General features: G+C 47.3%; 1 long non-coding RNA gene across 1 annotated transcript; it reads left to right on the top strand.

Annotated features, from left to right (window-relative positions):
* The first annotated feature begins 578 nt into the window (after positions 1–578).
* Positions 579–2,846, top strand: LOC146177723 (uncharacterized). The gene is made up of 2 exons (XR_014701080.1): positions 579–1,867; positions 2,629–2,846. It is a non-coding gene; the product is annotated as an uncharacterized LOC146177723 (long non-coding RNA).
* Positions 2,847–23,228: the final 20,382 nt, after the last annotated feature.

Here is a 23,228-nt window from a genome sequence, read left to right as displayed (position 1 = left end):
AGGCTTGTTCGACGGTCTATGTTTTCCTTTCGTGGACGTCCCTCCAGAATTTCCTCTCGGTTGAGTTCATATGCCTTTTTTATGGCGTCGTCAACAATATCTGGCGGTTATCGTTGTTTAGTCAGGACTTTCCGCATACGTTTTGCGTTTGGTGCGAAGTCCTGATATTGGGAACAAATTCTTTTGAATCGATGAGCCTGAGAATACGGAATGCTTGTTTTTGAGTGATAAGGACGACAGCTTTGTGCGTATTGTTGTCGGACCGGGGGTTTTCTGTATACGCTAGTGGAGAGCGAACCTTCATAAACCGCAATTTCAACGTCTTCAAAGTTAATTTTGTTTTGGGAATATGTGTGCGTGAAGGATATGCTAGGATGGAGGAGATTGAAGTTTTCAATGAAATGTAGGAGTGATTGTTCTGTGTCAGTCCAAACTAAGAAAATATCATCCAAGCAGCATTTGTATAGGATGTGCTTAATAGGGGAAGTAAGTAAAAATTCAAATTCAATGCTATGCATGAAGATGTTAGCATAAGTAGGGGCCATTTTTGTACCCATGGCGGTATCGTTAATTTGTAAGTAGTGTTCATTGTCGAATTCAAATTTGTTGTATTCTAGAACTAGTTTCGTCAATACCTCTAGGACTTCTGGAGTTGGGATCCTACCTCACTATTCTGATTATAGGCCTCAATTAGAGCTTTGATTCTGTCGGAATGCGGGATATTTGTATATAGAGAGACTACATCTAAGGTTACAAGGAAGGCCCCCTGAGGACGATTTACCCCTGCTATTTCGCGAAGGAAGTGGTTGGTGTCATGTATGTGGGATAGGTGTGTTTCAGGTATGTGTCCAATTAATGTGTCAATGTAACTGGAGATTGGTTCTGTGATTGTGCCGATGCCGGATACTATAGGGCGGCCAGGGTTAACCCTTCTATGAATTTTCGGAAGCATGTAGAATCGGCCCGGCGACGGGTGTGATGCGGTCAGGGCTTTGCATAATCGCAGAAGATGTCCCCACTTTTTGCGAGCTCATCTAGAGTCCCTGTAAGAAGTTTTGATGCTTTAGAGTGGGGTCCGCTTTTAGGTGTTTATAAAATTTAGTGTTACAGAGTTGTCTAATTCCTTCCTCAATATTGTAACGTGGTGGTGACCAGGGTCGCTGACACAAATGAAGGCACAGGCTTGATGGTACTTAAATTACCTCTTTATTGGGCTGACTTGCAACCGCAAAAGAACTAAGCAACTCGGCGGCGGCGATAGCAACAAACGTGCTGGTCGATCGTCGAACAAAGAATGTCCGTCACACTCATCAACGCTCAATTTAAAGGCTGCCCAGAACAATCTAGATAACGTCGCAAACAGCTACCAGCACGGGCTGGAACATTGTGGAAAGACACCCGAGTGGCCGGAACCTTCGAGACAGATCTCGGTGCATCTTGTGCTACAACGAAACTGATAAAGGTGTGACTCGCGACATCGAGCAATAACAAGCAAAGTTTACGGAACTGATACGCGGTCCAGAATCAGAGTGATAAGCCTGAATGCCGGCGGCTGTTAAAAAAACAACAAATACAGTTTTGAAGGCTTCGCCATAGAGAAATTGATTGGTAAAGAGCGGTCACTCGGCAAAAACTGGTCCCAGAAAATGACGCGCGACTTTTTGCGCTGCCGTCGATTGATGAATGGCGGCACCAATGCGCGGACGCGCGCGCGACGGCACTCGCTGCAGCGGTAGCCCGATGGAGCGCTAGGAGACAAGAAGTTGTCGAGGGGAGCGGTTGTGTGCTCGTGCCTCGCCGCGCTTGTGCGGCACAGACCTCTTGTGGGCTGCTGCGCGGAACGACAGCGGTTTGGAACGATGGCAAGGTGAGCAACGTTTTTTTGCTTAACTACGCTGCCTTTCAAGCAGTTTACGCTGGCCATGCCGGCCGGGACTTTGTTGTCAAACTGTGCAGTATTTCAGGCAGTTTAGCTCAGTACGGCGGCGACTGCGCTTCACAAAGTCGCAAGTGAAGGGCAAGCTAACAGGCATGACAAGGCGTGCTGACCGCCGCGGTGACGTGACATGGCGATTTTGCGAACGGCTAGTTTTGCGTGGCGTCGCGTTTAACAGGGCAACCGCAAGGTGTGAAATGTTTCATTCTTGTCAAACTGCGAGACATTTCGGGCAGTTTAGCTCAGCACGGTGTTCTGCGCTTCACAAAGTCGCGTATGAAGAAAAGCCAACATGGCGTGCCCGCCGGTCACGGTTTTGCGAACAGCTAGTTTTGCGTGGTGTCGCGTTGCATGTAACGTGACAACGTTAAAGTGAGAAATGTTTTATAATGCAGCAAGCTTCATTGCTCCAGCTGTTCAGTGCTCTTGAGGAATGTTGTTAATTTAGTGGCTGTTATTTCACTCACTGTAGAAATGCATTTTCAGATAGGTTCGGTTAGCCTGCATTTCCTGACCTCTACGTTGCAACAGTAGCTTTTGTATCAATTTTACGAATCACAGCTTTTCTGTTCTGGACCATAACTGCTGCTCACCAAGTCTTCAGTACGCACCCACATGCAATTGTGTGCGTGGTGCAGTGGCCTTACTTTTCATTGCAACCTTCTGCATCATGTTCATTCCTTTTCCAACAGCACTGAATGGACCCACGGACTGCAGCCGAAGCGCGGCAGATGCGACGAGTGAACGGAGTGGCATTCCCCCCAAGTGTCAGTACTCTCTGCCCTGAACAATACAAGTTACCCTTTCTAAGGTAGCCGGGACTGAGACTGTGTAGTTTATGTATAATGCCTGTTTTGTTACATATCATTTGCCATATTTTGGAAATAAACGTTATGCTATTTTTTGTCGCTACCGAAGTGCTGTTTCTCGCCTTGTGTATTTTTATTTTTCTGTATTTTGCACATCGCCTTATGTGTGCAAAGTTTTGTCAATGCATCCGCCTACATGTGTTGCGTCTCTTGTATGTTTTATATGCAGCAAAATAAATGTTCATTTCACAAAGCACTTGGCGTCTTTTCTGCAATACTGTTTTGCAAAGGCTGTGGCGCAGCTGCGTTGATGGCCAATTTAGTGAACTGGGAATCTATTTTTCATGTTGTTATGCATGCTGAGCATAAATAGAAACACTAGCAGACCGTGTAAAACCAAAATAATGCGCCAAAAGGGCAGGGAAGGACGCAGCGCATGCTAGTATTCAAATAACGCGCCTTTCAGCAAGACCGGAAGTAGTTGCCGCCGGCCGCTTGGTGCACTACAGTCAAATGGGCCGCGTGGCCCTGTGGGAGTGTCCGCTCTTTACCAATCTCTTTCTCAATGGTTTCGCGGCATTACTCCCCCCCCCCCCCTTAAAAAAACATCGCCTCGATGTTCCAAAACAAAGCAACTTAAACATAAACCCTGCAAAGTTTAAACACCACAGATTCTTTAACGCGTGTAATATGGCTTCATTCGTACAACATGTACTAATTTCTGGGCATGCGCGTCGCCGTTGTAATGATGACGTTCCGTCGGGAATGACTTCATAGTCCAGTGGTCCGGCGCGGCGAATGATTTTGTACGGCCCAAAGTCTCGACGCAACAACTTTTCACTTAGTCCGCGACGGCGAATTGGTGTCCAAATCCACACTTGGTCTCGTGGGTTGTACTTTGTCGTCGTCGTAAGTTGTATCGTCGGCTGTCGGTGCGCTGTTGGTCTTTAATACGCAGACGTGCGAGTCGTCGGGCTTCCTCTGCAATGCCGCAGGTAGGCAGCGACGTCAAGGTTGTCCTCGTTAGTTACGTGCGTCAGCATTGCGTCGAGCTTCGTCGTGGGCTCCCTGCCGTACACATGCTTAAACGGGGTCGCTCTGGTCGTCTCCAGGACTGCCCTGTTATACGCGAAGATCATGTACGGCAAGATGGCGTCCCAGGTGTTGTGTTCAGCGTCGATGTACATGGCGATCATGTCCGCGATTGTTTTATGCAGGCGCTCCGTAAGGCCATTGGTCTGGGGATTGTACGCAGTTGTTCGTCGATGGCTTGTATGACTGTATTCCAGGATGGCTTGAGTCAACTCTGCCGTAAACGCCGTTCCCCTGTCCGTGATGAGCACTTCTGGGGCGCCATGTCGCAAGAGAATTTGTTCGACAAAAAACTTGGCGACTTCTGCCGCGGTACCATTGGGTAGTGCTTATTCTTCGGCGTAACGGGTAAGGTAGACAGTGGCCACGATGATAAACTTGTTACCCATAGACGAAGATGGAGAGGGGCAAAGGAGATCCATCCCAATTTGTTGAAAGGGCATGACTGGGGGCGGAATCGGGTTTAGTAGTCCTGCTGGTCTGATCGGCGGCGTCTTGCGTCGTTGGCACTCACGACACGTCTTCACGTAGTGGGCAACTTCGGCAGGCAGTCGCGGCCAGTAGTACTTCTCCTGGATTCGATGCAACGTGCGCGCAAATCCGAGGTGGCCTGCTGTGGGCTCATCGTGCAACGCCTGCAGAATATCCTGCCGGAGGTTTTTAGGCACTACAAGAAGCTGCGCGGTATTGTTGGCTGCGAAGTTCTTCACTAGGAGGCCATTGCTTAACGTGAACTATGATAAATATCGCAAACAAACAAAGATTACGGAACTGATACGCGGTCCAGAATCAGAGTGATAAGTCTGAATGCCGGCGGCTGTTAAACAACAACAAATACAGTTTTGAAGTTTCGCGGCAATATATTTGTCATTGTCCATGACCAATATGCCGCCTCTTTTATCTGCCGGTTTGATGACCACATCTTTCCGTCTGCTAAGCGCCTTCAATGCGTCAAATTCCTTTTTGGAAAGGTTTTACTTCCCTGGTCTCTAGTCCTTATAAGCTATGATTACGTCGTTCTGGACGGCACTAATGTACGGTACATGTAAGGACAGTTTTCCTCGGGGTTTTTTCCCCCTTTTCTCCCCTTTTTTTCCCCGCTTCTTTGATATCCTCCACATCCCACTTCTCGTAAAAACCTTCTTCATGCTTGGCGCTCGCACCTTTTAGCGAAAACCTCAAAGTATTTCAGCATTCTACTGTCCCACATATTTTTTTTTTCTTTTCTTTCTTTGATGTTCATCTCTCGTCGCGAGTTGCTTACCGCTCTAAGCAGGCTCGAACTCTACTCGTAGATGTCACGTTCTTCTAACCAGTAATGTCCACCTGGTTGTCGCGTTTTTTTTTTCATCCTGTCGGGCCGCGGGTCGGAGCAAGGGTGGGGAGGGTAACAGACGCAGCAGAGAAAAAGAACAAATCTTCAAAAACAAGGCCTTGACCATTGATAGTTGACCACTTCTCCCAAAAACCTCCTTCACGCTTGGCGCTACCATCTTTTAGTGAGAACGGAAAAAGATTTCTCACCATCTGCAGCAAACACGTTCCCCCACCTGTGATTTTTTTTCCCGAGGTTGTTCAGCGGCTGCCTGTATTGTATACAGATGACTCCCGGCAGCCGTTGCCTTGGGTGGATGAGCCTTTGGGACTAGCCTGCTCTCCGCACCTGTGTGTGTATGTGTGTGTTGTGCGTGCCCAGCTGGTTCACCTATATGTGCCCATATTATGTTTGTATCTCCTCTTGCCAACGCTATAAGAAGACGAACAAGAATCATGTACCCTCAGTCTTGAGAAAGGCAGTGCTCCTGCCGAAACGTCGACTCCAAATAAACTTGGAAGCAGTATGAAGCATTTTTTCATAGATGTGGACGTCGTGTATAGACCCTATTCACTATCAGGTTTAGCAGGCGGCCGTTGTGGCAACCCTGTATTGAGGATACGCCATAGCATTGGGCTTTTCGAAACTCCTCCTCCTCCCTGCTCTCTCCCTTCGACCTCCCTGCTGCGCGCCGTTCATTTGTCGGACACATGAGACGCCGTTTGGAACGCTGTCCAACCAGAGCTCGGATTTCACCACCGCTGTACCCTGATTCGCCGTGGGCCCTCTCTCTCTTTCTTTCTCTCTCTTTGATGTTAGGTTGTTCGTGCCATGGTTGCCAGTAAAGCAGAAATGACGTCACGTGAATAAGCTCTATAGGCAAGTGGCTATTTATGTCTGTACAAAAGGTTGCATCGAGTATTAAGTAGGCGAGTTACACTTGTCACCAATCAAAACATGCAATCCTGAAACGTTATCCGGATTTTCACTCATACTTCGCATTTTGCTTTGGTTCCTAGCGGTTTTAACTGTGAGCTCCTACATAAACAATCTTCCTAATAATAAGTGCTTGCTAGCTATTGTATGTTTTACCCTATCATACATCTGTATTTTCATATGCGTGTACATAAATACTTTGGTTAAAAACCCATTGCATGCTAGACTGTTTATATTCCTTTCTTGTGCAACAGTTCCTATGAAACTGACTCTACAAAGCATTGGTAAGTCTTAAACACCCTCTTAATTTTAGGAAACTGCTTAGACAGCTTTCCAGCAATCTCGAATCAGTGTGCAATCTGGCCACTCATTTTGGACTGTTGAAATACACATACAGTGCAAGCGTATCTACAAGAAATCATCTCGAGCTGCCTCATTTTGCTTTGCCTTGCATTATGCTTCCACTTGACAATATATAGCATAATCTATCACTCTAACTCTCTCCGGAAGGACCAGTTGTATTTTTAATTGTCGTATTTTTAGTTAGCCAGAGTGCTGTCATCGTGTTATAGTCAATGTTTGAAAATTGGTGTGTCATATTTTCGCCCCTGTATTTACAGGATTGTTTTTCGTTGCCTGTCTACAACTATGGAAATTTAAAACCTTGTTTCAGACTCTATTGCTGTAATTTCTGACTACTAACTCGCACAGGTTTATGCAATTTTATCGGTCTCCCTGCCCCTTTCAGTTACGTCACCGGGTGTTGATGTAGTTGATATAAATACAGAAAAACGCTTTGCATAAGCACTCACATTTGGTTTCTGTTTCAGCGCCTGCATTTTGATGGAGTAAGGAGGAAGAATGGAAAAAAGTGTGTGACTCAGGTGTTTTAACATGCTGTTGAAGCGAGTTATACGGATCTTTGTTGGCAGTGTAATGTTTCTGCTCTTCACTAGGCGGTCAAGGCTAGCCATGGCTTTCTTTCCCAGAAGCAGGCGTTTCCTAATTTCATGGCTGCAGTCTACTTCCGGGGTAATCTTGGAGCTCAAGAAAAGAAAATCTGTCACAGATTCCACTTCTTGCCCCTTGATACTCTAGGACTTGATAGGGCAAGACGCATGATCTTTGTCTTTTTATTGTTCGGTTTAAGCCCAAACTTCTCACTCTCTTCTTTTACGCGCATCAGAAGTCTCTTGAGTTCCACTTCACTTTCTGCCATTAAAGTGGTATCGTCCGCATATCTGAGCTTGTTGATACGTTTTCCAGCATCTTCACTCCAGCTGAAGACTCGTACAGACCGGCCTTCCTCGTGATGCACTCAGCATATAGGTTAAATTGGCAGGGCGACAGTATGCAGCCTTATCTCACTCCTTTCTTAATCGGAAACCAATCAGTAAGACCATGCCCAGTTCTGACTGTGGCCTCTTGCCCTTCATACAGGTTCCTGAGGAGACAGATGAGGTGAATTGGAACTCCCATCTCTTGGAGAGCTTGCCACAATCTGCTGTGATCTACACAGTCAAACGCTTTCGCATAATCAATAAAGCAGAAGTAGGTGGGTTTCTGGAAATCTCTTGCTTTTTCCACTTTTCTGCGAAGGTTGGCAATCTGGTCTCTAGTTCCTCTGCCCTTGTGACACCCAGCTTGCACGTCCGGGAGCTCCCGATTCACATACTGCTGCAGCCTACCTTGGAGGATTTTTAACATCACCTTGCTAGCATGCGAAATAAGCGCGATCGTGCGGTAGTTGGAACAATCTTTGGCACTTCCTTTTTTTGGGATGGGAATGTAAACTGACCTGCTCCAATCTTGTGGCCACTGCAGGGTTGTCCAAATTTGCTGCCATCATGAATACTTTAACAGCGTCGTCATGGTTAAGGTTTCGAAGCAACTCAGCTGGAATGCCATCAATGCCGCTAGCTTTGTTCTTAGCAAGGCTGGCTAAGGCCCATTCTACTTCACTATTCAGGATGCCCGGCTCGACTGTGCGGACTGTTGCTTACGCTGTGATGCCGACGTTGAGCCATTTATCGTTGTCCGGTAGTGTATATAGATGGTATACCGTCAACCTGACGAGACTGAGGCCTAGTTGAACTTGGGTCCAGTCTTTCACGGCTTGGACTGACTGAGATTGGTTTTGCCGCTTGTATTCACAGATTTCCCGCTTCGCGCCTAAGTTCAGCTCCATTCGTTTGCGTTTAACTCCAACTATGCCAAAAGTCAGACTAAAGTCGAGAGTTACAGGCTCCTGCTTCTTTGCACTCTTTTTCCCTAGTTAAACTTCTTGATTTTCCATTCTTCTGATTCTCTTTCTTGCTTTGTACTGTTTTTGTAAGGAAGCGAGGAAGTCTAGTTGGCAGGCTACTATACAGAGGGCTATCAAACAGCCCTTTCCTGTGCCGTTTGTATGTGTTCCTATGAAACAAACACTGTAAGCTGAAGTACAGTTTAAAACGACGGCTAGCCGACTACGAAGAGCTCAAACCTTGTCAAGGCCGCATCGTTGACTCAAGGCGAAGCCGACATGCGGATCGCTGTGGTGCAAAATGTGGTAGTTCGGCAGCGCAACAGTGACGAAAACCAGGAGCATGAGAAGGACAGGCGTCCAGGACGGGACGCCCGGTCCTGTTTGCGTGGTCGTCGCGTTTCTTTTGTCGCTCTACTTCCTTAGTGTGTCTTTACCCAGACCGATACGGCTTCATAGAACATGCTTTGTGTTCTGGGCTAGAAAAACTTCAGTTCCCACCCCCAATTTCGGCGCTTGTCTATCTTCTTATTGTTTCTTTCTTACGTTTTTACCGGCTTCTCTTCTGTTCACGTTCAGCAGAATTTATTGCAACCACATGTTGCTGTTTTCCCGACTGCGGCCACTGGTTGCGGCGCTGCCGCTGCCCCCATAAATCTCCCGGTTGCCTCATTTTGGGGTCTTTCTCAGTCAGCTGACCTTCGGTTTGCTGTGTACAATCCCTGTCAACCACACAACCTTTTTCCTCCTCTTCCCTTCCTTTCCGCTCTCGCCCCCCCCCCCCCGTCCCCCTTCCCTCCTAAAACGACGACACGCCCGATTTGGTTCTTTCCAACTCCACAGGACTCGTTCAGGCATCCTACCGTATCGGCTGTCGCATTGGTTCCCGGCATGCGCACCCTTCATAAACTTGCGTTTCAGACTCCCCTGCTTTTTTCAAACAATGTCCATATGAACGAGACAAAAATACATGGGCCGAATAGGCTGTGTGCATTCATCCCATCTACATTGTTCAGAGAGCGATTTTCTATATTAACGTGACATAAATACTTTGAAAAATCTTCGGCCCTAGAAAAATTGTCCATTATTCGGGTCCTCCATATAAACGGATGTCATATTAACGGGGCACAAGTTTTCCATAACAGCCACTCATGAAATGACTTGTGAAGACTAAATCCCCAACGAAACAAAAAAAGAGGAAAAGACAGGAAAACACCAATTAATCATAAAACTCAGCCAACGCCGAATAAACCTTCAGAAAATTTCTAAGAGGAATGCTGTTTATGTTATGAGGTCCCAACCGGCCACTCCTGGGCGTTAGTTTATAATTCTGTGATCCCGTGGCGTACTGCAAGAATTTGCGAAATTGCTTCTTTGAACACCACGCTTAAATTAAAAAATTACAACTGTCGGAACTGCTAGGAAAAAGGGTTTCATTTCATTTTATTACCCTCAAGCGCATACGCATTACAGAGGGGAGTGGTACTTCATATATGATAGAAAGCATAGAACACTAAATGAACAAAACATAACAAAGGCTAAACGAACAAGGGAATAGAGAACAACGAAAACAATCTTACAATAAAGAAAGTTATACAAGCGGAATAAATTGAAAACAATCATAAGCGGTGAGAGAACAGCATTATACAGCGAAAAGAACAACAGCACTGGGAGCAAACAAGCATGAAAAACTAAAAACGGAAATAAGATAAGAGTCAGGGGGCAAAAAAGTGTCACGGATCAGCTTCAAGATATTGCATCAGTGATGAGTGAAATGAATCGTGATCTTGGATTAATGCGATATCGGGCGGAAGGCTATTCCACTCTACTGACGTACGAGGTAGAAAGGAATGAAAAAGGGCATTAGTATTGCAAGTTATGACATTTACTTTGTAAGCATGATCAACGCGGGAGGAGCGATACGATGGCTGCGAAATGAAAGTATGCCTCAATTCGTTATGATGATAAATTTTGTGAAAAAGGCTAAGACGTGAAATTTTCCTTCTAAGCTCGAGAGATGGCAAAGATAACGTTAGTTTCATTGAAGTTATGCTGCTAGTGCGACTGTGATTGGAAAGAATGAAACGCGCTGAATTATTTTGAACCATCTCAAGTGAGGATTTCAAGTTCGTGAAACCGGGATCCCAGATTGCAGAAGCATATTCAATCTTTGAACGTACCAATGCTTTGTACATAGTCATTTTAGTCGAAACAGGTGACTTCGAAAAGTTACGGCGCAAATACCCAAGCATGCGGTTACTGTTGTTAATAATGTAATCAATATGTTGCTTCCAGCTGAGGTCATTAGTAATATGCACACCCAAATATTTGTAGGAAGTTACAGTACCTAAAGGAGTGTTATTCAATACATAGCAAGCAGGGGGGAAATTACTGCGCGACACTCGCATAGCTTTACATTTTTTAACATTTAGGTCCATACACCATGTGCTGCACCATTTAGTTATATTATTGAGGTCAGATTGTATAGCAGAAACATCGGCGGGTTCAGCAATCTCGCGATAAATAACACAGTCATCGGCAAATAAGTGAATAGGGGAAGTCACACAGTTAGGAAGGTCATTAATATAAACGAAAAAAAGAAGAGGGCCCAAAACGGACCCTTGTGGTACACCTGACGTAACAGGTGTTGACGGTGAATTATTGTTGTTAGCAAAGACATGCTGTGATCGACCGATGAGGAAAACTTCGACCCAGGTAAGAAGATGTCTGTCAATATTAAGACACTTGAGTTTAAGTAGTAAAAGATGATAGTTTATTTTGTCAAAGGCCTTAGAAAAATCCAAGAAGATACAATCAGCCAAGAAACGGTTGTCAATAAGGGTTAGCATGGAGTTTGTGAAACAAAGTAGCTGTGTCTCGCATGAGTATGATTTCCTGAAGCCATGTTGCGCTGGATTGAAAAAAAGGTTCGAGTCAAGAAAACTAGCTAGGTGTGAGCAAATGACATGTTCAAGAATTTTACATGGTATGCTAGTAAGAGATATGGGGCGATAATTAAGGGGAGATTGCTTGTTACCGGATTTATGAAGTGGAATCACCTTCGCCTGCTTCCAATGTACAGGAATAGCGCCAGTATCTAAAGATTGTTGAAATATTTTTGCCAAAAGGACAGAGGAGTACATGTTTGTTTCTTTAAGGAATCTTGCATTTATATTGTCAACACCTGAGGAACATGAAGGTTTTAGTGTTTCAATTAGCTTTGTAATCCCGTCGGCATCTATTGATATTGGATGCATAATCGTATAGCCCGAAAACGAATGTGTAGGCAATTGAAGATTAGTTGCAGATGAAAAGTTCAGTGTGAATATATTGTTTGAAATCGATGCGCACTCCTTGCTAGGCACAGGTAAGTCGTTCTGGTCAAGTAAAGAAATCTCTGAGTTGCTCTGGGAGTTAGTTACGATGTTCCAAAATTTGCTAGGGTTATTAGTAAGCAAGGATGGTAGAGTGTATTTCAAAAAAGTAGATTTTGCAGAAGCGACAGCTTGAGAGTAGGTGTGAGATGCATTAGTGTATGCTTGCCAGCGTGACGCAGTCTGCTGCAGTTTTGCTGCCCGAAATAAGCGTTTTTTTCTGTTCGAAAGTCGATTTAAGTACGGATTATACCATGGCGAATGTCTATGTACTGTCAGTATTTTCTTGGGAATGTAAGCCTCAGTTAGATATGAAATTTTATTGAAGAACAGGTCCAACGATGTTCAAAACCACTAAGATAGTTGTCAAGGAAGAGCGAAAGTTCTCTATTTATCTCTTCAAAGTTTGCCTTTTTGTAATCAAATATAATCTTGCGTTTTTTCGTAGCTGAAGACGCGGTAAAGTTTAGGTCGAAATGAAGTAAAGAATGATCACTGAGTCCCGGCATGAAAATTATTGGGCCTATCATATCAAGGTTAGTGGTGAGGATCAGGTCAAGAATGTTAGCAGAACTGCCGATAACACGCGTTGGGCCATCAACAACCTGATCAAAATTGAAAAGGGAGCACATATCGAGAAAAGCTTGACAATTCGAAGAATATGGTGTGCAGGTAGGCGGTGTCGATGTCCAGTTTATTGATGGATAATTGAAATCGCCTAGAAGAAATACCGGGGATGCTGGATAACGAAGGACGACGGTGTTAACCGCGTCATGCAATTCATTCACGAATGTGATGTCTGCATTAGGTGGACGATAACAGACGCCAATGATGTGTACTCTGTTGTTTAAAATGACGCCGCACCAGACAGATTCTATGTTGCATGAAACATTAATTCTGAACGATGATAGGTTTTTAGAAACTGCGAGCAGGGTTCCACCCCCTTGTCTTCCATCTCTGTCACAACGATAGACATTGAAAGGCTTGGTGTGAGTAAAAATTTCGCTTTCGCTTACACGAGCACTTAACCAAGTTTCAGTGAGCGCCACCAGGTCGGCATCGCACGAATTGATAGCTGCGATGATATCATCTCTTTTGCCTAAAATCCTCCGGATATTACTATAAAGGACTGATATAGGGCGCCGATGACCACTACCCCTGGCTAAGTGTTATGAAACATTACGCGTGGGACTTGAATTCGAAATGTCTCCCATCTCGCATGCGCGAGCAGCATTGGATGTAGAGGGTCGAGCGCGTGCAGATGAATCATCGTATGGGCTGCTACGAGATGGAGAATGATAACGCAGCCGGGGCAGCTCAATGAAACTGTCTGTTCTAGGGTCATAAACATATTGCCTTTTATTTACAGTTAGTTTGTCGTAGCGAAGCCTAAAGGATGGTGAACCAGGCAAAGATTTTGCGAAAGCAGTTAACCTTTTGCGAGCGAGCCTAGTTGCTGCGCAGTAGTCTTCAGAAACTGAAATGTCATTTAATTGTTTTCAGCTCATCACAATGTGACATCACTTCTTCTTTCGCTTTAAAGTGCGAAAATTTTATTATCACTGGTCGGCATTTTTCTTGAACAAAAGGGCCACCAAGGCGGTGGGCTCGTTCTATTTTGTCTGGTTTAAATTCTGACCCAAAACTGGATGAAAAGCAAACTAATAACGTTTTTTTCTGTGTCATTCCACGTTTCATTGCTATCGGGTACGCCATAAAATATTAAATTATTTCTGCGAGATCTGTCTTCCAGATCATTGATGCGGGAAAGAAGCTCATTATTCTGTTGCGCCAAGTCATTAATGGTGTCGTTTGTTAACAGAAGTTCTCCTTCGAGACTACTAACCATGCTGACTTCTGTTTCAACAGAAGCGAGTCGAGTATCAATATTAGACAGCCGCTTTGCTAAACATTCCTGATTGGCTTTTACGTCATTCACAGCCTCCGTGAACATGGCTTGGGCCTCCGCTGACGCCTCACAGGCGGTTTTAATAAAGGACAACGCAGCCATGACTTCATTATGACGATGGGCGCACGACGTGTCGTCTTCATCAGCTACTTGGGTCTGCCGCTCTGTAGTTTGCTTGCGATTAGGCCCGGGGTTTAGCTCAACGTCACCCGAACATAGCAACAACATAAGCAACACCTCCTTGCAGTCACAACACACGTCATAGAGCACTTGTGGGCACGGAAGCAGCAGTAAAAAACGATTTGATGTTTTCCTAGCATGTAGAGAACACGATTGACCAACCTGGATAACGTGAAGACGACGATCGTTAGCCATGTGCTCTATCGTGCTGCTTCCATGCCCACTGACGTGTCGCGGCTGGCTGTTGGCTTTTAAGGCAGGCGTGGATGATGTTCCTGTTGATGCGGCTGAACCGATGAACAAGGATTCCGATCCAACGAAGGCAGCGCCTGGGTTCGAAGAAAGGTCGCACACCTGAACACGGCATGGCTGCAGGCAGGTAGCGACGTACGGGTCCGGTGCACTTCTGGCCAGGCATGGTAGAAGCCAAGCCAAAACCTGGATAACGTGAAGACGACGATCGTTAGCCATGTGCTCTATCGTGCTGCTTCCATGCCAAACGTGAACCGCTTTGCTTCCGGGAACATCGGCTCGTCCGTCAAATTTCGCCGGAGCAAAATGTCCAACTCGCAACCACCTAAAAAAAAACACGTACACACGATATAAATACGTGTACGTCCGAACCGAATACTGGATGCCATTTCGCCAACAATTCTGAGACGAGCTTCTTTCTGGTATTCACTTGTTTTCCTTCGACGACTGAACTAATCAGTTGAACGGTGGTGTCTCCGAAGCAGCTTCCCCGCATGCACCGTAGGTGAATCTAGAGAAACCGTTTCCCCGTTAGTGTCGTATAGTTACAGCACATAAACGTAAAATAAAGACAAGAACAACAGAAAGGAGACGAGGAAGCAGCCCGGAGGGACCGCGCCCCCCGCTGTGCACGCGCTCCTCCCTTCACCCTCCGTCTGTAGGCATCTGGTTTTGCTCATGCGGTGAATGCCGAACTGTCAACAATACACACCAAAAGGTAGTGGCGTATGTGTGCCAGCTCCGCATTCAGAGAGTAGATCGCGCTTTCCAATACTTGCAAAAGAAAAAGAAAATCTAAATGACCGCACGGGTAAGTGGAAAGGAGGGTTGTGCTATGCGCCTCTGAAAAGATGCCAAAGAAAGAGCCTAATGTGAGGGAAGAAGCCTGTTCTCTTTTCGGCAGTGTACGAACTTAATTGACATACAAGAAAATATATATATATTGAAAGGGGGTGTTTACTGTCCTTTAACAGGGATAATAGCCCTCTCCAAGTTGCACAAAGAACCACACAAGAGCACAGCCAGTCTAGGCCTTCCACAAGCGAGCTCGAGCAGCGCAGCGGCACTTTGTCGTCCTTATCCTCGTCTTCGTGGTATTCTCTCCTACTTCATCCTTGTCTTCGTATATCCTCATGTAGTTCACTACAATTTCCCCCGGGGCGAGGTGGAGCCATCCTGGCGACCTATGGTGTGGGCAAGAGGAGCGGATCATAGTACATTTTAAGGCGGCTCACGTGCGCAGTTTCGCGGCCGCGATGACGCATGTCCGAAGAGGTAGTGAGTGGCTCCACGATGTAATTCACAGGGGAGGTTTGACGGATAATGCGGTAGGGGCCGTGATACTCGGTTCGAAATTTTGATGACAGTCCCGGTGGGGTGCCGGGAACCCAAAGCCAAACAAGGGATCCTGCAGGAAAAACGTGTGGCGTCTCATCTTTGTCGTGGTGATGCTTTTGGCGGCCTTGAGATTCCGATGTAAAACACCGGGCCAACTGGCGACATTTCTCCGCATATTTGGCAACGTCTGAAAGGAGAGTACACTCGGAGGAGTCAGGACGATATGGTAAAATAGTGTCCATCGCGGACGACGCCTCACGCCCATAAAGGAGGAAAAAAGGGCTAAATCCAGTAGTTGACTGTGTGGCGGTGTTGTAAGCGTATGTCACGAAAGGAAGAACAGCGTCCCAGTTCGTCTGATCGGCGGCAACGTACATCGTCAGCATATTTCCGAGAGTACGATTGAAGCGCTCAGTCAGCCCGTTAGTTTGAGGGTGGTAGGCCGTTGTGGTCCGATGTATGACGCGACATTCGGCCAGTAGAGCTTCAACGACGTTGGATAGGAAGACGCGTCCTCGGTCACTTAGCAGCTGTCGCGGTGCGCCGTGGCGAAGAACAAAATGATGGAGTAAGAACAGGGCAACTTCACGGGCAGTAGCGGCGGGTAAAGCGGCGGTCTCGGCATACCGGGTGAGGTGGTCGATGCCGACGATAATCCACCGGTTCCCAGAAACCGTGCAGGGAAGTGGCCCGTAAAGGTCAACGCCAACGCGGTCAAAAGGGCGGGCCGGGCATGGAAGTGGTTGTAAGGGGCCAGAAGCACGAGGTGTGGATGACTTCCGGCGCTGACAGGCGATGCAGGAGCGGACGTATTTGCGAATATAACCGTACATGCCGCGCCAATAGTAGCGTTGAGAGATTCTTTGAAACGTCTTGACGACACCAGGATGGGCACACTGAGGGTCGGCATGGAAAGAGGCGCAAATTTCATGTCGTAAATGGCGAGGAATGACGAGAAGCCATCGTCGACCATCAGTCATATAATTGCGGCGGTAGAGAAGACCATCTCGTAGGGCGAAGTGTGGTGCTTGACGGCGTAAAGCCCGAGAAGGTGCAGCAGCGTTAGAAGTGGACACGACGTCAATAAGAGAGGCGAGCCACGGGTCTTTGCGCTGCTCCGCAGGCATGTCAGCAATGGTTTGAGAGGGGAGAACGAGACAGTGCGTCGGCGTCCATGTGTTTACGGCCAGAGCGATATATAACGCGGATGTCAAATTCCTGTAGGCGGAAAGCCCATCGTGCGAGGCGGCCGGACGGGTCTTTAAGAGAGGACAGCCAACATAACGCGTGGTGGTCCGTGACGACGTCAAACTGGCGACCGTAAAGGTAGGGTCGGAATTTCGTCAATGCCCACACAATTGCCAAACACTCCTTTTCCGTAACTGAGTAGTTGCATTCGGCTTTAGAGAGGACACGACTCGCGTACGCGACGACGTATTCGTGAAAACCGTTTTTCCGTTGTGCCAAGACAGCTCCGAGGCCAACGCCACTCGCATCAGTATGGACCTCGGTGGGTGCTGTCGGGTCGTAGTGGCGAAGGATTGGTGGCGAAGTCAAAAGACGGCGCAATGCGTTGAACGCTTCGTCGCACTCGACCGACCACGCAGTTAAGTCATTGTTTCCTCCGAGTAGTTTCGTCAGGGGTGCAATTATTGAAGCAAAATTCTGCACGAAGCGCCGAAAATAGGCGCATAGACCTATGAAGCTTCGAAGTTGCTTGAGCGAAACCGGCTTAGGAAACTCCGCCACTGCGTGCAGCTTGGCCGGATCAGGGCGAACACCTTCCTTAGAGACGATGTGCCCCAAAATAGTCAACTCCCTGGCACCGAAGTGACACTTCTTAAGATTCAGTTGCAGGCCGGCGTCAGTAAGGCAAACCAAAACTTGCCGCAAGCGCTCTAGGTGCGTAGCGAAGTCGGTGGAAAAGACAACAATCTCGTCCAAGTAGCAGAGGCAGATGTGCCACTTGAACTTCCGCAAGATGTTATCCATCATCCTTTCGAATGTGGCGGGCGCATTGCACAGACCGAAGGGCATCACATTAAATTCATAGAGGCCATCCGGCGTCACAAATGCGGTCTTCTCTCTGTCACAGGCGGCCATTGGTACTTGCCAGTAACCTGAACGTAAATCAAGAGATGAAAAGTACTCAGCACCTTGGAGGCAATCAAGAGCGTCGTCTATACGCGGAAGGGGGTAATTGTCCTTGTGGGTAATTTTGTTGAGGCGCCGGTAGTCGATACAAAAACGAAACGAGCCATCTTTCTTTTTCACTAGCACCACTGGTGAAGACCAGGGGCTTTGTGATGGACGGATTACACCACGTTGCAGCATGTCCTCAACTTGCTCACTGATCACGCGACGCTCTGCCGCTGACACACGATAGGGGCGCTGTCGAAAAGGCGAGTTAGAGCCGGTCTGAATGTGATGCGCGACTGTGGAAGTACGGCCGAGAGGTGTGTGGGCGGCGTCGAAGGCGAAGCGAAATGTCTGTAAAAGGGCCACAAGCTGAGTCCGGTAGGTGGAAGGAAGAGCGTCATCGATGGCGGTTCGGAAGAAGTCGTCTGGCAACGAATCAGGTGTCGGATCGGACTGCAGAGCATCAATGTAGTTGCTGCGGTAGGTCTCGGAGGCGTCCAGGTCAGAGAGAAGGTGGGCTGGTTGAATAGAACCCGGAGATTCCCCACGTAGCAGAGTAATCGGGTGCGGAGACGGATTGTAGATGAGTAGCTTCGTGAAGCCACCGTGAACATCGAGAACAGCAGATGGCAGCGGCAGGTGCTTGCGGTGGATGAAGGATGCAGACGGCGTAAATAAAACACTAACGTCTGACACAGCAGGACACAAAAGAGGCACAAGGGCACAAGCCTCTGGTGCTACGTCGACATCTTCAGCGATGGTGAGCTTTTGAGGACACACTGAACGGTTGTCGTCGGGCAGTGCGTCGCACAGTGCAGAAAATTCTACTTCAGCTCGGGCGCAATCGATCACGGCGTTATGTTTAGACAAGAAGTCCCATCCGAGGATCACGTCGTGGGAACAAGATGACAAAACGACGAACTCGTCACTGTACAAAATACCTTCAATGACGACACGCGCTGTACATGCTGCTAAAGGTGCAATTCTCTCTTCACTGGCAGTGCGGAGTGACAAACCGTTAAATGACGTCGTAACTTTTCGTAATCGTCGGCAGAGTTGCTCATGAATCACTGACACTGCAGCACCCGTATCGACCAGCGCATATACGGACAGACCATCGATAGAAATCATTATAACGTTCGTGGGAGAAATATGAGGCCTTGAACTTTTCGCAGAGTACGCAGTTCTTGCCTCAGGAACCGCGGAGCTTAATTTCCCTCATCAGCAGGGGGTGGTCGCCGGCGCATTGGTGACAGTGACCTGCGACGTGGAGAAGGAGAACGATTGGTCATGTACGAACGCTGTTCGGTGGCGTATGCAGGAGAAGACGGAGCAGAACGAAGCAGCGGTGGGGAGTACTCCGAAGACGCAGGCTCGGGACGCGCAGCCATGCGGCGACGGCACCGACGGGCCACGTGTCCAGGGCAACCACAGTAGAAACAAATTGGGCGATTGTCAGAAGTACGCCACGGGTTGTAATAGCGCGGAGTCGCAGGATGAAGCGGAGCCGTTTGAGGAAGCGGTGCATGGCGTTGGACAGGCTGCACGGGTGGTAACGGCTCAGGCGGAGGCCGCGCAGCCACTGCCGCGTAGGTCAAAGGGGCTGGGACAGACGGTTGGCTATATTGTAGTGGTGCTCCGACGTATGTCAAAGGAGCGACGGCAGGAGCTTCAGGAAGCGTAGGAAGTGCTTCTGCGACTTGTTCGCGGATGACTTGCTGCAACTTTGGCGCCAAAGAAGAGGAAGCGTCAGGACGATGGGGAACGAGGGACAGTTGACGGGCAACTTCTTCTCGAATGAACTGCTTGATTTGTTGCAGCAAGGGGGACTGTTCTTCGTCAGCTGTTAAAGCTGCAAGAGGCTCCTGGTGTGAGAGCGAAGAACGAGTGATTTGACGGTGCTTGCGTAATTCCTCAAAATTTTGGCATGCATTGATGACGTCGACCACGGTTGCTGGGTTTCTGGCCAGAAGCATCTGGCACGCGTCATCGTCGATTCCTTGTAAAATATGACTAATCTTGGCCTGTTCTGTCATTGAAGCGTCCACGCGCTTGCACAGATCTACAACATCTTCAATATAACTCGTAAAAGTTTCGCCGGGTAGCTGTGCACGGCGGCGCAAGCGTTGCTCAGCGCGCAGCTTGCGCACTGCAGGCCTACCGAAGATATCGGAAAAAGTAGTCTTGAAAGCAGACCACGAGGAGATATCGGCCTCGTGGTTGCGGAACCACAGGTTGGCAACGTCCGTCAGGTAGAATATCACGTTATTTAATTTGAGACCGTCGTCCCATTTGTTGTGCGTACTGATCCGCTCATATGATGACAGCCAATCTTCCACGTCGTGGTCGCCGGTTCCGCTGAAGATAGGAGGATCACGCTGGCGCAAAGCTCCAGCGCAAAACACGGCGGATGAGGGGCCGGTTGGACTGGGGGTGGTAGCGTCGGTCATTGCTTGTGTCGGGAGTGTGCGGCTTCGAAGCTCCAGGACGGCAGGAAATCCTGACCTCCACCAAGTGAAAGGGGGTGTTTACTGTCCTTTAACAGGGATAATAGCCCTCTCCAAGTTGCACAAAGAACCACACAAGAGCACAGCCAGTCTAGGCCTTCCACAAGCGAGCTCGAGCAGCGCAGCGGCACTTTGTCGTCCTTATCCTCGTCTTCGTGGTATTCTCTCCTACTTCATCCTTGTCTTCGTATATCCTCATGTAGTTCACTACAATATAAATAAATACCATGTTGCCGAAAGTAATAACCAATATCGCACAATAAAAACAGAAGAGAACTGCTCTTCCCAGAGCGTATGAAAGGTTTGAGACATCGACTTAATACTGCATTCCTCAGTGCTAGCATGTAATTGGCTTCATATCACGTACATCTAAATTGATTTTTAAAGAAAAAAACAAATATCTGAAAGAATTATTCCGACATCTGGCCACAACAATTTTCATCCTATTGATTTGTGCGTCTCGAGCAGACTGGAGCACAAAACAGGCATGTTCACTTCGCCACACCAATTCGTCTGTCTAGACACCAAAATGTCGAGCCGGAAACCATCTCAATACTTTTTAGCTCATAAAAACATGTAGGAGAACGCTTTTCAAATTTCGTTTTCTGCTCCTGAATAAGTTAAGAATCCCTTAGTCTCCTCCTTCCTCCTGCATTGCTTGATTTCACTAGAATTTGAGAGAGAAATAAAGGGCCCCAGCGGAGCGAAATCATTTTTTTTTCATTGCGCTGTACTGCATACAGGCACCATATATTTTTTGTCTCTTCTATCTCAGCATATGGTTAACATGCGCAGGCTTTTTCCTGTTTACCAGTTGCGTCTTATAAGCTGTGCCGTCCATTTCATCCTGTTGCATGTTTTACCGCTACACTAGCACCATCACCTTTAATTCTGTTAGAAGAAACAAGCAGCACAAGACCAAAGAGAGGTTGTTCTGGAAAATACAAGAATATAAATTTACAGGACAGGAATATAAAACGATAACGTACAATTCGAAAGGGAGGACTTCGATAAAATGCACAGATGGTATTGTGCCGGTTTTTCTGGTTTGTTCATGTTTTTTTTTATCTGTCAGTATCACGTCCTCTAACAATTTCGCTGCACCATTTCCTGTTAAGTTTCCGTGCAATGTACAGCGGGGTCCTTTATCGAATTTAAGGCAGCAGCCGTGACGTTATCGCCTGGAAACGGGAATGCACAAGACACAGTTCTGGTCCGCGCCTTCTGCGCAAAGATAATTTGCTTCACTTTTTAGTTTGCTGGTTTCCTTGCGGCATCGGACAAAAGCACCGCCGGTCAACGTGAGTTATGTGCTTTCCGCGCTCCTGGGTGTTTGAGCCTGCGGCAAGCATCGGCACAAACAAGTGAGAGGAAACGGGGGTGGCAGGCGGGGGGCATGAGGAGTTCGTGAAGTAAAAAAAAAATCTCCTTCCTAGTAGACCAGAGGGAAGCGTACTCGGGCTTCGGACATTACGGTGGAATGCCGAAAGCTGGGCAGGGGCTGCGGCATTCGGTCGTCCGATTGGGGGGTAACCAAACACCGAGAGTCGGCGGGCACACCGCGGCAGTGTGCTCGAGCTCCGCGTCAAAAGGGGCGCTCTTCGAAGACAGCCGCGGCAACAGCGAAAAGCCTGGACCTCACTATTTCGACGTCACACAATGACGACCTCACTCAACCTGAAACTCACGCGTGAGTTTGAGGTTCAATTTGGTGACCTCACACAAAAAATTTCTAGCTGTCACCGACCTCACCTCGACCTCACCTCAACCTCACCTCATTCCGTGAGGTTTAGGTCATTTTGAGGTTCAGGTCAATCTCATGAGGCCGAAACCTCAAGAGGTTGTCCACCTCTGCTTAGGAGACACCCTCAAAGATCTGGAAGACGGCGATGCGCATGTGACGCCTTTGTTGCCACTGCGCAGAAACTTTGTTCTCCAGTAGAATGCGGCAGCGTAGTAGGTACATCAAGCTCAGGACTAAGTTTTTTTTTTCATAGTTTCTAGCGACCCTATTATTCTACGACGCGCATCACCAAATGTGGCGGTAGAGACAGAAAAGAAGGGTGTACGACTGAAAACCGGCCGAGAAACTGGGGTAATCAACTTCAAAACAACTCCCTTCTCTTTCCTTCGCAGCATTCTCCGTCCTCGAGCAAAGAGGTTGCAGTCGGAGTGATTGCCCGCGCCGACCATTAACGCGCGTTATAGGTGTTCACTCAACGACGGAATGGACAGGAGCGAGGACGGTTGTTGGTCACTTTGCTTACTGGCGCCAACCGATTTCCTTTCGGCTTCTGCGGTGGCTTATTCGCCCTCTCGGACTGCATGATTTCGATGGCCTTTTCTAGATTTAGGTGTATGCTGCACGTGCCCCCCCCCCCCATTTCTCTCCTCAAATATGTGTGCACAACACTAACCTTGGTTTAAGATACGTTGTTCCTATGCTATGCTCAGAAGGTTAAATAAAGATCAGGCTTCCGAGATAGCACAGCTTTTGCCACTTTGGTCGTGAAGGAGAGCTTTGGCTTTAAAAGAAAACAGTCCACGGCTCTCCTCCTCCTAAGCAGCAATATGTACTTAGCAAAGCCCGGCACGTGAATTATGAAACAAAAATAAAAACGAAAAAAGCAGATGACTCAAATGCCTCGAACAGTGGCCAAATAATCCCGATCTTGGTAAATAGACGCAGATATACGGAAAGTGGCGCACTCTGTATTTTTACGTCAGTTATATCGACCTATCATTGCGGATTTAGGGTTTGTTGGTATTTTTCAGGAAGTCCAATTTCCCAAGTGGAAGCGAGATTTTACAAGTACCAATAATAACAATCACTTCAGTGCGAGCTCATTCCAAGGAGACCGTAAAAACACAGGGAGCATTATTGTTGTAGCATTTTTATGACTTCGAATAAGTTCTTAGCAGGTGTTATACATTTTCATGCTTAAAACAAAGAAGCAGAACTCTCCTGCTATTTTCACCTGACTTCAGTTCCGTTTATTACCTTAATTAAAACATAGAGGCATTACATAAGGCGTAGGTTCTTATACAAACACTAGTGATCATGGTAATTAGTTACTGGGAACAATGGTCAGATAAAAGTTGCGAAAACGAAGATGGTCATTTTCGTGGATTTCTTGTAGCAATTTCGTGGAGGAGGCCGTTCCAGTCTATGGTGGTTCGAATGAAAAACGAAGCA

This window comes from Amblyomma maculatum, chromosome 10 (genome assembly GCF_055883805.1).
Source record: "Amblyomma maculatum isolate TAMU_Amacu chromosome 10, ASM5588380v1, whole genome shotgun sequence".
NCBI lineage: Eukaryota > Metazoa > Arthropoda > Arachnida > Ixodida > Ixodidae > Amblyomma > Amblyomma maculatum.
Note: the sequence above shows the minus strand (reverse complement) of the source record. Positions and strands in the feature narration are given on the sequence as shown.